This window comes from Artemia sp. Qi Xiang Cuo, chromosome 12, assembly GCF_049724085.1.
Source record: "Artemia sp. Qi Xiang Cuo chromosome 12, ASM4972408v1, whole genome shotgun sequence".
Taxonomy (NCBI): domain Eukaryota; kingdom Metazoa; phylum Arthropoda; class Branchiopoda; order Anostraca; family Artemiidae; genus Artemia; species Artemia sp. Qi Xiang Cuo.
The window spans coordinates 11,292,300-11,308,870 of NC_142805.1; the positions used below are offsets into that span (position 1 = coordinate 11,292,300).

Sequence of the window (16,571 nt, forward strand, 5' to 3'; positions counted from 1 at the left end):
ATATATATATATATATATACATTGCGACAAATTTCCGCAATGATCAATTTTCTCGCATTAAAATACTTTTGCAAAAGAGCGTATTAGCAATTCCTTGTTAACCACTTTGAGCATTATATTGGAACTTTCAGGTATGTTGAACTAACAAAAAGGCACTCTGTAGTCCTACCTCCTATACTACTACCTACTGATAACACTACTTCTACTGCTACAAGGACTACCCTGTTGTAGGAACCCCATCCTATCTTTATTAGGGACACGATAACTTAATAAAACACTGTATGTGGCCCAATAAGCCCAAGGCTAACACCGAACTGTCATTAAAAAAAATATATTTTCAATCACTTTTAAATTGGACTTCTAAACTTTCAAACATGGTATGACATATCTATTATGAATCAGAGAAAAACGGGCTTTCAAATGAGGTACTAGTTAAGCAGATATGGTTCAATCCCAAGAAATAGTGTGTAGCCCCTGAAAATCGCCTCTGTACTGACTCATTGAGTTTTTTCTCCGAATTGTGGTTAATGACAGCTCATTTTAAATGCTTCATCGGTCTGAAGATAGCCCTCCACGTTTTGAGATGAATAGGAACCTTTTTCTCATTTTTTTGGCTTAAAGATAGAATTTTATGACCTGGGCACTAAAAAAACTGGTTTTGTTAAATAAGAGTCACAAAGAGCTGTAGCAATGGGGCACACGTTCCATTTTATGAAAAATTCTATGAATATTGTTTTTCACTTAATAAAAACACTGTATAGGGCATAATAAGCCCTATCAAGGCCAACGCCCGCATGCATGTAATACAAGCATTTTTAATTTATCAGAACCCAAAAATGAATGACATATTTGAAATATTTCTGAATGCCCAGAAAGAACCCAAAGTTGATCTCTCCTGCAACTTGATATGTCTCTGCGAAATGCCGACAGAAACCAAATTTCCCCTCTTGTAACTTGATATGATCTCTCTTTGTCAAGTTCCCTTTGTCAACACATTGGTTTGCTGACTTCAATCTTTGTGACAAGTAGAATTTTTTTATGTATACCCGCACCATCTGTGATTTACAAACTTAAGTTAGGATAATTTTTTTAATCGTTATTTAAAGAAGAAAGAATAATTTGCTGTACCAAAGGTAAAATAACTTAATATTTGGTTATATAAATTGATACTTGGGTGTGCATGTCTTTATCTTTCAAATTGGGAGCTGTGGGCGCTTTGGGTTCTTGGGCGCTAAAGTAAATGTGTTGGGTTCTTGGGCGGTTTGGGAACTCGGCACTAAAGTATCGTTAGTTAGACCCATGCCTGAAAGTTTCATTTTCATAACCTAAACCCCTTCCAAGATAGCCAAAAGTAGCTAAAGTAGAATTTTACCTTTAAATCATACAAAATTGGTTAAAATTCTACTTTACCTACTTTTGATAATCTTGGAAAGGGGTTAGGCTAGGAAAATAAAACTTTCAGGGATGGGTCTACAGGCTAAAGCATGTCCTGGGAAGGTATTTTGAAATATCTACCTCCACTTCTTGGTCAATATTTATCAAATCATATTATTTAGTTACAACTAAAGTGAATATACCACTTGATGCCTTTTTTATGCTCTTTACAAATATAATAATCATTTTTGTCTGAAATGAACTTTAGCCCCCACCCCTAGGCTATATATACCAATTCAGGGTATATATTTGCAATTAAGGGGGGCAGGGTAATTTTATTTCTGATCAAAATGAGAGGTAAGTTTAAAATTTGGTCAATATATACCAAATCATATTATTGAGTTTCAAATAAAGTGAATACACCATTTGATGCCTTTTTTATGCTGACTACAAATGTAATCAGCATTTCTATAGGAAATAAATTTCAGCCCCCCCCTACATAGGCTATACCTAACCTAACCCTGAATTGGCATATATAGGGGGGCTGAAATTCATTTCCGATAGAAATGCTTATTATATTCGTAATCAGCATAAAAAAGGCATTGAATGGTGTATTCACTTTAGTCCTAACTCAATAATATGATTTGGTATATATTGACCTAAAGTTTCCCCCCATCTCCCTAATTTACAAATATAGGTAAATATATACCAAATCATATTATTAAGTTAGGAATGAAGTGAGTACACCTTTTGATGCCTTTTTTTATGCTAATTACAAATTTAATAATCATTTCTGTTGGGGTATTTGTTTAGCCTTGTGTCACCTGATAAGGAGAGATGTTAAGAAAACAATTCTTACTTTAAAATATGCATAATGATCCTTGTTCTTATATTAACCAATGGGAGAACCTTTATCATCAAGTCTTTTCTCTAAAGACCCTTTTTTTCCAGCTTAAAAGAAAGTGTTTCCAAAACCCATGTTGCTGAGATTCAATGCCTAAGTCTTTTGAAATTGATGCCTGTCTTTTTACCCTAATCTCTATATATATCCAAATCAGGGTATATATATCTACATCAGAGGGGTGGGGGTATATACATCTATACATATACATACAGAGTATCCCAGGACATACATTTTGGAAAAAACATTGATATGACTTCAAATTTTACTCAAATAACAGGAATTGGATTGTCAGAGCTAAAGCCAGAGAAAAGGAAAACTAATAACTGAAAATTAAGGTAAAATAGTTCTTTGTCAAAATATCAGTAGGTATATACCTATCATGTAGGTAGATTTCAGGACCCTCTAGAGAGAGAAGGATTAAAGGTAGGTGCTTCAAAATATCTCCCCAGGACATACTTTAGCCTGTAGTATCCCTAAAAGTTTCATTTTCCTAACCTAACCCCTTTCCAAGATAGCCAAAACTACCTGGCTAAAATAGAATTTTACCCAAAATTGTGCTCAACAGATTCACTAGGTGTTAACCACATTCATTCACTTTTTTAATAAGCTGAATGAAGTTCATAATGAAGTAGCTGTTCTAGTTTTGGTACTTTTGAAGTATTTTGAAGTACCTATCTTCACTCCTTCTTCTAGAGGGCACTGACCTTTATGACCTAAAAAATGTTTGTTTTGTAAAAGCAAAATCTTGCTTTCAGCTTCACAACTTTGCTCAGTCCCAATTTATGAGACTTCAAAGATTCACAAATACATTTCCTAAATTTGGGAAAAAACCATTGATCTGTCTAAAAACTTTACTCAAATAACAGGGTTTGCATTTTCAGAATTAAAACCTGCAAAAAATAAATTGAAATTTTAGGTATAAAACAGATTTGTGAAAATTTCAATAATTAGGCTATAGACCTGTCAGATAGGCAAAATTTGAAGACATAGAAAGGAGAAGAGGGTCAACATAGTAGCTTGGCAATACCTTCCTGTAATATTATTTAGCCCTAGGTTCATTAATGAAAGTTTTATTTTCCTAACCTAACTATTTTCCAAGATAGCAAAAAGTAGCTTGTCTACAATTTTACCAATAAATAAGACTTTTAGGAGCACAGGTGTCAGTCTAGGAGTGGCCCAGTACATAAGGAAACATGTTAAGAAAAAAAATCTTACTTCATAATATGCAGAATAATCCTATTTAACATATTTTGCAGGGGGAGAACCTTTATCTTCACTTCTTTCACTGTTGTACATATTTTTTTTCAACAAAATTCTGAAATTTGAATATGAATTGCACTTCATTTTTTGTTTTCAAATAATCTAAATTTGTAGTTAGACACCATCAATGTTACCTATCAAAAATATCTTCATAGACAAATACTGATAATTTAGGTTAAGTAAAGTTAGTTTAGATTAGGTAGATGGGGCTTGGGTGTTTGTTCATAAAGGTTTTTCAAAACTTGGAGAATTGACACAAATATTTAAAATGTGATAGAAAAACTAAAAATACAAGGAAAGAAGTAAATAATTCTGAAAGTTTCCATGTATATATTAATGTTTGGGGTATCTCCAAAAAAAATCCCTGACAAACGATATTTCTGAATGTAGGAGAAAAACAGGTTACACTGATGTAGTCCAAAAGTGGCAAACCAGGGCCACCCCAGTTTATGTTTGCCTCAGATTGGCCCAGGTTTGCCACCATCTTAACTCAAGTCAAGAAAAGCAAGAATTTAGAATTGACACAGGACTATTAATTTGCTTAGAATAACTAGCAAACAATTGTTTAAAGCCATCTTCATCTTCCAAATAGTACCTATTCATTGCCTAAGCTCAGCCTTGCATTCTGAGGAAACTTTTGATGTATTTTGTTAGTGGAATGATTTTCAAAATTGCTCAGAATTTGGTGTACCTCTCTTTGACAAGTAATTGGGGCTAATCTTGACCAGAATTTAGGAGATTCATAACATGTGTGTAACTTATAATTATAACAAAAATTGTTCAAAGGACAAACTTATTTGAATGTCATTCATTTTTGGAATATCATCAAAATCTGACAAGCTTCACAATGACAAGTTAATTTCTAAGTCTTTTCACTGTCTGGAACAATTCTTGACAAATCTCTGATAGGTGGGGCAAGGTAACTCATCTTTATCTAAAACGACAAAATATAGGCCTAAAAAAAATAGATTACCTGCATGTATTTGGCATTAAAGTTACAGACCAAACTATTTAATTTTGAAAATGTTAAAGATCAGTGATGTGGCTAGTTAGAGACCAGCAAAGAAAAAATATGTGTATTGTATGACCAAAGGGGGGGGGGTCTTAATACAGGAAATAGTAAACTATTTTTAACTTTTACTTGGTCTAAAGAATTCTTAGGAGGCAAGGCCTTCCCAAGAAATCCAGCTGACTTAATCCAACAAAAATCCCTTAAGCTTTCCCCTCATGATAAAAAAAAACATAGTTTTCCACTTTCAAAGCCAATCATTTCTTATAGCCATGTTGGTTCTTTTCTGTCAAATAAATAACATTTCTTATTTCTCAATGGGAGAAGTCTTTTAAGCACTAGCAAACCAAACATTGAATTTTGGCTAATTAATGAATTCAACCTATTCTTCTCAAACAGGTATTGAACAGGGAAAGGGGGCTTAGAGGGATAACACATCCACCCTGGATTTGCTACTTTTGATCCACCCTGTAAATTAAAAGGAGCTATATAATACTCACATTTAATGTGACTTACTTGATTTAAGGCTCCTGCTGGTGGTCCAGTGTAGAGAGAGATGAGACTCTGCCTCCATTCTGAATGGTCCTGTGCAAGCTTGAGTGCTACTTGGAGATCAGCACCGATCATGGAGAAGTACTGGGTAAGGCTGTCCCTCCAAGTGAACCAGGGTCTTCCATGGGGGCGCTTCCAGCCATGTTGAGGGGGATCAAAATTGAAAAGTATGCTGGCAGGTGCTTCTTCTTGCATGCAAAGTAAGTGACCAAACCACTGTAGAGTTCTTATGGCGAGCTAACAAGTTTTGGGGGTCTGATCCTTAAGTGTCAGCAATTGGGTGTTTGAGACAAAGTTTTACCACTTGATCCCTTTAATTTGTCTTAGGAATTTGTTTGGGCCACATCTATGGCATCACAAACAGAAGCAGCTACCGGCCAAGTTTCAATACTGTAGAGAAGGACTTGCATTATGGTCGTGTTGTAGATCCGCATTTTTGCTTTTCGGCTAATGTTGGGCTTTGACCACAAGGAATGGTATAATCAAGCCATAATAGACACAGCTTTCGTGATGCGCGACTGGACTTCCATTTCATTTGAGCAATTATCCGAGACAACAGATCCAAGGTAAGTAAAAGACTTGACAACTTTGATAGTGTGTCCTGATACGTTGAATAATGGTGAGTTGGCAGAGCTTCCTGCCAGGTTGTTGATCATTATTTTTGTTTCCAATACCATCTGCGAAGTTGCAATTGGCTAGGACTCTATCCCCATATTTTGGTCCGAAATGGAGCCGATTTGTGGTTTGATCCATGACATAATCAATCAACACGTTGAAAAGTTCAGGAGCAGCAACACAGCTATGCCTTACACCAGTATCTATTTCAAATAGTCGACTATAAACCTGGACAGATCTTTTTGTACAATGTAGAGTGCCTTGAACAGGCGGCAGTATTCATCAGGGAGTCCTGTTTGTTTTAGAATCAGCCAAAGGGACTCATGGTCGATCCAGTTGAAAGCTGCTTTAAAGTCGAAAATACTATATATGCTGTATGCCGGAACTCACGGGCTTTCTTGATGACCTGTTGAATAGTGTATATCTGCTTGGTCGTGGATATGTTGGGCAAGAACATTTAATATAATACTTAGATTTAATTATATAATAGTCACAATGATATTTATAATACTCACAGTTTAATTTATTGTAAGAGGTATTACCAAGGAAAGTGAGATGTAAAGTTAATTTGATATTAAGACTAACAAAATAAATTATTCAATAAATTTACTCTTATTGTTTAATGGGAAAACAACACTAAAATTGAAAAATATGTGCGTAGTGTATAAAAAACTTACCATTATGGGACAAAGCAGTGCTAATTGGTCATACAGAGTTCTAGCTTCAGCAATGTTACAAGCCTAAAAGAGTTTGCCTTGTTTGCCTCTCATTCCAGGCAATCAAATGGTCCTATGTCAATTTTAAATCCTTGGTCAACCTGCCTGAGACCCTAGGCAGGTGTTCCTTTCCAAAAACTAGCTTCCAAAAACAAAGACTAAATACCCATTTTGAGCTGGGCTGACTGGCTGACCTTCTAGATTTATGCCACTAACCCCCATTCCATACCAAATAATTAACAACACCAGGAATTTTACTCCTGTCCTCACAGGCAAAGGATTCCAAGTCTAGCATTCCAACTTGGCTTTATCAGATCCTTGAATTAAACTATAGCCTATTAGTTTAGTACATAAGTGGTAATTTCTATAAGGTTTGTGCATTTTATGGTAGAAGCACAAAAATTGGCTCACATATGTAGAAAATACAGAGAATCTGAGAGGTGACAGAACCAAATTTTCTGAGCATGCTTTTCTGCATTTCTCTGCACAAAAAATTGTGTATTTTTTAAATTAAAGGATTTGGACATTTGAAGGGTTGTTTCTGGTTGATTCAGGTCTGCTGAATCTGAACATGTGCCCGTTTTTGAAATCAGATTAGTAGTTTCTAAGTTATCATCATTTTGATGATTACAGATTGTACTCTTTTCTGTATACTGAAGTAGTAGACATCTTTCATGGCTAAATTGAGTATGTTCAGTGTGAAAATGTGCTTTCTTTTAATATCCAACCATCCATTACTGAGTTATCACTCATCCTTGCGAGGTGTAGGCTGTCTTTCATACTTCTACATTACAAACTTTGGTTCACCTTGATGTGCAAGTGATGACTGTGGTCTGAATGAATGGACCATTTGCAGGTTTAATAACGCAACTCAAAATATCTAATATTGCTAATAATTTTAACCAAGAAAAGAAGAAAATCCATGTGGCACCTACTGTTTAAAGAGAAAGCATATGAGAGGAGAACAAGTAAAATATGATTTACCTTTCATAAGTGCTGTTTCTTTTATAGATGTCTTCATATCATGACGTACAATATTTAGAAGACTATACTTTGCTGCTCCTGTGATTTCATGATGTTGTTTGAAGTCTCACCACTTGACTAATAGTCTTTTCTACCTTGAGTATGAAAGCAACATGAGGTATTTGAGTTGTACACAGACAAATTTCTTGAAATTTTGTACACAGACACAGACAAACCAGTAGAATTGTTAAAGCAAAGCAGTGCCTATTAGCAACGAGGAAGGTTTCTGTTCCTGCTTTTGACCTTCAACTGCGATGCATTTTTGTCTAGTTAGATGCAAACTATGGAACAACAAGAAGCTTGATCTACAATACCTAAAATATTCTCTTTTCACCAGCTGCTGGAAACTACTGGAGAAGAATAGAAACTGACACGTTAAGCTTTTGACTGAAACCTCTCTTTCTGCCTGTCATTCTCCTTTTCTCTGTCTGCCTGTCTCTGTCTGTCTGTCTGTCTCTCTCTCTTTCTCTCTCTCTCTCTCTCTCTCTCTCTCTTTTTGTCTCTCTCTGTCTTTGTCTCTCTCTGTCTTTGTCTCTCTCTCTCTGTCTTTGTCTCTCTCTCTGTCACTCTCTCTCTCTCTCTGCCCCTCTCTCTCTCTCTCTCTATCTCTCTGTCTTTGTCTCTCTCTGTCTTTGTTGCTCTCTCTCTCTGTCTCTCTCTCTCTGTCTTTGTCTCTCTCTCTCTGTCCCTCTCTCTCTGTCTCTCTCTCTCTCTCTGTCCCTCTCTCTCTCTCTCTCTCTCAGTATCCCTCACTCGATCAATCTATCTCTCTCTCTCACACACTCACTAACTCACTCTCTCTCTCTCTCTCTCTCTCTCTCTCTCTCTCTCTCTCTCTCTCTCTTTCTCTCTGTAGATATAGATACTTCCTTCATGAATTCATTGTCCTCCGATGCCATTGATGAAACAAAATCAGAGTATCGCTTTGCTAACCCATCAAACTCAATCCTTAATGCTGAAACTGAAATCCCCGATAAGTCGCTTGATCAGCATGAACTGAAGTCTGGCATTTCTTTCCTGGGCCCAGATTTGCCATCGCCTGCTGCTGAAACAATTACAAGTAAATCTAACTGTCTAGTTAACACGAAGTCAGAAAAAGATTCGGCCACGCTGCCTAAACCAAGCCTTGAAATAAAAAGCGAAATGCCTAAAAATTTATTTCATCAACGTGATAAACTATCCTTTGGGGTTCAATTTTGTCGTCGCCTGGTTTCGGAACTATTTCAAACAAAACTAGCAGACTTTTGGATACAAAATCTGAAAAAGGCGTGATTATTCCCTTTAAACCACGTCTTAAAGTAAATAATGAAAAATATAGAAATATCGTTGATGAACCGGAAGAATTATCGCTAATGATTTCAAATTTGTCTTCGCTTGCTTCTGAGACAAGTTCAAAGACAATGAAAAGTCTCTTGGATGAAAAATCTGAAAAGGGTATGCCGGTCTCTCCTAAACCACGCCTAAACATAAATACTGAGATATACAAAAACTTCTTTGATCATTCTGAAGAAGAATCGCTAATTAATTCAATTTTGTTGTCGACTGCTTCTGAGACAGGTTCAAACAAACTTAAAAGTCCTTTGGATACAAAATCTGAAAATGAACGCCCCTTGGCTATGTCATCCCCAGATATACAAGCTTTAAATAACAGTATGAATCTTCCTCTTACTGTAAGCCATTCAGGATTAATAGCTTCTTTGTCGGATAGAAAAGTAATTTCTTCTTTGATTCGCGTCAATGAAGTTACATCACCTACCGAAATGAAAAGAAATATGTTGCCTCTTTCAATAGGGACTAATTCTCAATCACCAGGATTTGGTCCTGCTTTCTCTTCCTTGACGACTGTTAAGGACTCGGCTAATGACGTAGCTCTTGAAGAACAGGTAGATAGTCTATCTAAAGCGGTTGAATTTAAAAACAATTTTCAGTTTGTTAGGTCAAAACAACTAGCTTGCAATGAAGAAGAAGCTGTAAATGATAATTGTTTGTTCAAAGAGGGTGACTCTGCACAGCAAGGACTTGTTAAGAAGTTTGCTATCTCGCTTGTATTGGTCGATAAACAATTTAATTTTGCTCGTGGTTTAACCTCTAATTTAGGATGCTGCCAGATAAATACGAGATCGAAAGATGAGGCTGATCATGTCGGGATACTTAAATCGAAGCCGCTCCCTCAGAATCACGAGCTAACAAAAGATAAAGTTTTGCAAATAGGGTATAACCCTGCTAAACAAAGCAGTCCAAATTTATCCCTTCGTGAAAAAATGCCTCTTTGAATTTACAAGAATTCAAAGATATTGATAAAGAAGGTGGACTTCATAGGTTAAAGGACTTGAGCTCAGTTTCTTCTGACTCACCTGTTATTACAAAGACCGTATCTAAAAAAATTGAGTCGCGAAGGAAGGAACTTTCAAAGGAAGAAATTCATATCAATATGACCAAAACATTCTTGGGTGAGGATCTTTGTACTGAAAAGCGATCACTAGTTACATCAATATCATCTCCTAACAAAAATGATGTTCAATCATCACTTATCAACTTTGGGAATAAGGATAATCGAAATATATATTCCGCAGTAAGTCCAAGACCGTTCGTTTCGTATTCTGCTCCTAGTCGGACAACTATACTCATAAAATCTGATGGTAAATATGAAGTGGAGAAAGAAGGAGCTGGTTTTAGTTTTCCTTTAGTACCGTCTCGTCAAAAAAAGCAAAAGACTTAGCAAAAATTCAGAAGAGGCTAACTAGAGCCTTCATAACTCTCTTTTAGAAGAAGTGGATTATGACTTTCTAGTACCACTATCTCTAAAACAGAGAAAAGACTTTCTAAAAACTTGAGTTTATTTCACAGTGTGACGTTTCAGCTTGTTTTCCATCTTAGCTGGTCTTTTTCTCTATTCTTCATATTTTCGTGTCAGGATCCCTTAGCCATTAGTTTTTAGATCTTCACATTCTAATTTGTTTTATAGTATTTTATCAATTTTTTCCATTTTCATTATTATTCACAAGGCTTTCTTAGCTGATTTTAAACATTCCCCCTTATGATTCCTCCATAAACCTAATAATTTAGTCGAACAATTTTATTTCGTGTTGTTTTAAGTTGTCTTCTTTGACTGTGTCTTTTTTATTCGTTTTTCTGTGCAAGGATATCTTATATACCTACTCTTGGATTTGTCCATTCCATTCTAATTTGATTTATTTTAAGTTCATCTCAATTTTGTTTCCTTTCATTTTTGTCATTATCTGGAAATTTCCGGGAAGAATCTGGAAATCTTAAACATCCTTCCGTTTAAATCCCCCGCTCCTTCCTCGTAGTGTGCCAGAAATTTATCCGAGTGCATTATTTGCGATTTTGGAAAAAAATATGACGTTTTCTGAAACACAGTTTTTGTTCTAAACCGTGGCCCCCTACCCCTCCCCTATAAATAAAGGGTTTTTTGTTTGTTTGTTGTTGTTTTTTGTCTGTGCGGTAGCCAGCTCTTGACAAAACGAAATTCGATAAATGCAGAAATTATTATAAAAAAAAGGAAAAAAGTGTGTAAAGAACAACGCAAACTAATCATTCCAGTGAAACTGAAATAAAAATAAAACTTTATTTTTGGTTCGATTATTTATTTAAAGTGCTAAATTATTCCATTTAATTATTTAGTTAAAATTAAAATTATATTTTTGGTGTTTAATCAAATCGTCTTCAACAGGTACCAAAAATTTTGTACCCCCCCCCCCCCGAAAAAAAAAAAATCTAAATTGAAATAAAAATGTAAAAAATAGCAGTATTTATTCCCAGATGTAATCTAATTTAATTATTTTATTTTGTTATAACTTGGTGCAGTATGACCAGATGGCGCATGTTTGCTCCATTTAGGGGTTTGTGGTGGTTTTTCTACTTTGAATTTTTCAAAATTAGTGTATTTTTCATAGCCAATTTTTGGGAAAAGTCAAACCTTCTGAGCATTTGTATTAATAAATGGCGATTTTGATGCATCTATTTGATCATCCTTCAGGGGCTAAACAGAAAACAGGTTCAATGGGTTGGGAAGAAGGCATAAGGAAGGATTTAAAGGAAATTTGAAATAAATGGAAGGGGTAGAGAGTGTAGTTTTAAAGATGGGGTAGAGGAGAAGCGTCTACAGCTACTTGGCCCTTATAAGGATTTGTAATAATAATTTTTTCTTTGTGGTTAAGTCTTTATACTTTTGTAACCTCTATATTGTTATTACTTTTGAAATCTTTCAAATTTTAAGTACTTTATCTTGAGTAATTAAGTGGACTTGATAACAAGATAAGGACAAATACAGATTTTTGAGAAGGAGAGCGACAGATGGATAGATCAATGAAGCAATACCCCTATTCCAAAGTATGCTCCGTAAACATTAACTGTGCTTGCAGGGTTCTATAAACTACTTAAAATTTGAAAGATTTCAAAAGTAATAACAATATAGAGGTTACAAAAGTATAAAGACTTAACCACAAAGAAAAAATTATTATTACAAATCCTTATAAGGGCCAAGTAGCTGTAGACGCTTCTCCTCTACCCCATCTTTAAAACTACACTCTCTACCCCTTCCATTTATTTCAAATTTCCTTTAAATCCTTCCTTATGCCTTCTTCCCAACCCATTGAACCTGTTTTCTGTTTAGCCCCTGAAGGATGATCAAATAGATGCATCAAAATCGCCATTTATTAATACAAATGCTCAGAAGGTTTGACTTTTCCCAAAAATTGGCTATGAAAAATACACTAATTTTGAAAAATTCAAAGTAGAAAAACCACCACAAACCCCTAAATGGAGCAAACATGCACCATCTGGTCATACTGCACCAAGTTATAACAAAATAAAATAATTAAATTAGATTACATCTGGGAATAAATACTGCTATTTTTTACATTTTTATTTCAATTTAGATTTTTTTTTTTGGGGGGGGGGGGGTACAAAATTTTTGGTACCTGTTGAAGACGATTTGATTAAACACCAAAAATATAATTTTAATTTTAACTAAATAATTAAATGGAATAATTTAGCACTTTAAATAAATAATCGAACCAAAAATAAAGTTTTATTTTTATTTCAGTTTCACTGGAATGATTAGTTTGCGTTGTTCTTTACACACTTTTTTCCTTTTTTTTATAATAATTTCTGCATTTATCGAATTTCGTTTTGTCAAGAGCTGGCTACCACACAGACAAAAAACAACAACAAACAAACAAAAAACCCTTTATTTATAGGGGAGGGGTAGGGGGCCACGGTTTAGAACAAAAACTGTGTTTCAGAAAACGTCATATTTTTTTCCAAAATCGCAAATAATGCACTCGGATAAATTTCTGGCACACTACGAGGAAGGAGCGGGGGATTTAAACGGAAGGATGTTTAAGATTTCCAGATTCTTCCCGGAAATTTCCAGATAATGACAAAAATGAAAGGAAACAAAATTGAGATGAACTTAAAATAAATCAAATTAGAATGGAATGGACAAATCCAAGAGTAGGTATATAAGATATCCTTGCACAGAAAAACGAATAAAAAAGACACAGTCAAAGAAGACAACTTAAAACAACACGAAATAAAATTGTTCGACTAAATTATTAGGTTTATGGAGGAATCATAAGGGGGAATGTTTAAAATCAGCTAAGAAAGCCTTGTGAATAATAATGAAAATGGAAAAAATTGATAAAATAATATAAAACAAATTAGAATGTGAAGATCTAAAAACTAATGGCTAAGGGATCCTTACACGAAAATATGAAGAATAGAGAAAAAGACCAGCTAAGATGGAAAACAAGCTGAAACGTCACACTGTGAAATAAACTCAAGTTTTTAGAAAGTCTTTTCTCTGTTTTAGAGATAGTGGTACTAGAAAGTCATAATCCACTTCTTCTAAAAGAGAGTTATGAAGGCTCTAGTTAGCCTCTTCTGAATTTTTGCTAAGTCCTTTGCTTTTTTTGACGAGACGGTACTAAAGGAAAACTAAAACCAGCTCTTTCTTTCTCCACTTCATATTTACCATCAGATTTTATGAGTATAGTTGTCCGACTAGGGGCAGAATACGAAACGAACGGTCTTGGACTTACTGCGGAATATATATTTCGATTATCCTTATTCCCAAAGTTGATAAGTGATGATTGAACATCATTTTTGTTAGGAGATGGTATTGATGTAACTAGTGATCGCTTTTCAGTACAAAGATCCTCACCCAAGAATGTTTTGGTCATATTGATATGAATTTCTTCCTTTGAAAGTTCCTTCCTTCGCGACTCAATTTTTTTAGATACGGTCTTTGTAATAACAGGTGAGTCAGAAGAAACTGAGCTCAAGTCCTTTAACCTATGAAGTCCAACTTCTTTATCAATATCTTTGAATTCTTGTAAATTCAAAGAGGCATTTTTTTCACGAAGGGATAAATTTGGACTGCTTTGTTTAGCAGGGTTATACCCTATTTGCAAAACTTTATCTTTTGTTAGCTCGTGATTCTGAGGGAGCGGCTTCGATTTAAGTATCCCGACATGATCAGCCTCATCTTTCGATCTCGTATTTATCTGGCAGCATCCTAAATTAGAGGTTAAACCACGAGCAAAATTAAATTGTTTATCGACCAATACAAGCGAGATAGCAAACTTCTTAACAAGTCCTTGCTGTACAGAGTCACCCTCTTTGAACAAACAATTATCATTTACAGCTTCTTCTTCATTGCAAGCTAGTTGTTTTGACCTAACAAACTGAAAATTGTTTTTAAATTCAACCGCTTTAGATAGACTATCTACCTGTTCTTCAAGAGCTACGTCATTAGCCGAGTCCTTAACAGTCGTCAAGGAAGAGAAAGCAGGACCAAATCCTGGTGATTGAGAATTAGTCCCTATTGAAAGAGGCAACATATTTCTTTTCATTTCGGTAGGTGATGTAACTTCATTGACGCGAATCAAAGAAGAAATTACTTTTCTATCCGACAAAGAACTATGATGAACAAAATGACTATCTAAAATTTTTGATCAGACGATTTTGGGAAAAAAGGGGTGGGGAGGGGGCCTGGTTGCCCTCCAGTTTTTTGGTCACCTAAAAAGGGCACTAGAAATTTTAATTTCCGTTCGAACTAGCCCTCTCCCAATATTCTAGGACCGCTGGTTCGGTACGATGACCCCTGAGTAAAACAATCAAAAAAAAACAACAAATAAACACGCCTCCGTGATCATTTTGGTAAAAAAAAAATACAAAATTCCACATTTTTGCAGATAGGAGCTTAAAACATACACAGTAGGGTTCGCTGATACGCTGAATCTGATGGTGTGATTTTCATTGAGATCACTTGACTTTTAGGTGCTGTTCCTATCTTTTTTCGAAAATCAGGAAAATTTTCTCAGGCTCGTAACCTTTGATGGGTAAGACCAAACTTAATAAAATTTGTGTATTTGAAGTCAGTATAAAAAGCCTATTCTTTTTATGTATCGGTTACTATTGAGCCGGGTCACTCCTTACAGTTCGTTATCACGAACTGTTTGATTTGCATATTTCGTTCTTTCCGAAGATAATATAAACTTTTCAAAATGTGGTTGACAATTCTGTGTGAAAATTTCTGCCAATAAACACACAAAGTTTTGAAATACCATATTTTCACAATTAGGCCTCCTGTTTCTCTGTATAGAATTATGGAACTTAAAATAACTCAAGAATTGTGTATATGAAAGACAAACCAACCTGTTTCTGTTCCTATCTTTAAAGCATTGAATAAATTCACTGAAATGCTGGAGCGTGGTATTTTTTTTTTAATTTAGGGGGTGCGGCAATTTTGTTGTTTGTGCAATCCGTTAATGAAAATACAAAAAAAAAACTTTCCAACGAAAACACTCGAAAGGGTATTTTTGAAAATGATAGAGGAGGAAAGGCCGAATATCCCCATCCCAATTGGTGCCCCTGCTTAAAACCTGTGATCCAAAGTGGGTCCAATGTAGAAAACAGTCTTTGTATTGTAACAAAAAATGTTATACAATTTCCAATAGCTCTACTTTTGCCCCATTTCCCAACCTAAAGGTAAACAGAACTGTATTTCATTGCAAATAAGGACGGATTTAATAATTAAAGCAATCGATCAAACAATTTCCATGACAACTAAGCTAAGCTTTATCAATACCAAGATTTTATGACTGAATGAAACGTCTTTTACCAAAGTTAAGCTAATGTCTTAAGGCAAATCAGCTGTTTAGAAAAGCATTTTAGAAAGCCTTATTCAACAGTTGCTTTTTAGAAAATTTCTTCTAGCATGTAATCCGGATTATTAAGACTAATAAATAATTTTATCATTTTTCCTACTAAGACTCCGTTAATGAAAGCTGTAAAGAGCTTTAGTAGCGCTCTGGAGACATTATTTGATAAAAACTAAAGGAAAAGAACAGTTTTAGACCTTTTAAAGTGCCAAAGACATCACAATGAAATCATTTTATTTCGCCTGTATATATCTTAGGTCTTTTCATTTCTGAAAACTGGGGTTTTCTAAGATTTTTCCTTTGATTGGTCTAAAATTGTAAATTGGTTAGGCCAGTATCACAATTTCCGGCAGTGTTGTCACGTTAAATCGTGAAAACAAGTAAGCATGACTATATTCTTTAAATTTGGCCATTATTTCGTCCGTACAAATTCAAACAAGAGCGAGTCCCAAAGACACAGCTATATTTTCAAAAGAAAACTCTGCCTTATCATGGTATTTGGAGCCATTTGTTTTTGGCTGATTTTTGGCTGGTTTTTCGGAAATGCTTCTTCTTTTTTTATGCTGACTTCCGCTACTACCAAAAGCTGTGTAGCTGCATATGAAGGCATTTTACATTATAAATGGTATTTCCCATTCTTTCTAATCTTTTAACATATACAAGGCTTTGTAAGTTTCTACTTAATCAACTCAAGCAACCAAAATTCACTTTTAATGTCGTTGGTACCTTAATCATGAGTTTTCAAAACACTCTTCTTGAATACTCAATAACAAACAGAAAGGGTCACCGGAAATCTTTCAAGGGAAGGGGGATTAAGTACTATCCATCGTTTTTGAGGAATTTTTTAATGTTTGTTTTCCCTCCCAGTAGAGGGAGGGGCATAATATCGGGAAAGGACTCATTCGAATGGAAATTAAAAGTTCTAGTGC

At 35.0% G+C, this 16,571-nt stretch overlaps 1 protein-coding gene and 1 pseudogene across 1 annotated transcript in view; both read right to left on the reverse strand.

Annotated features, from left to right (window-relative positions):
• The window catches only part of LOC148945772 (uncharacterized), a 128,315-nt gene that overhangs the window by 10,708 nt on the left and 101,036 nt on the right, over positions 1-16,571 (reverse strand). The window lies entirely within an intron of this gene.
• LOC148945773 (uncharacterized) overlaps positions 13,372-16,571 on the reverse strand; it is a 26,145-nt pseudogene continuing 22,945 nt past the window's right edge.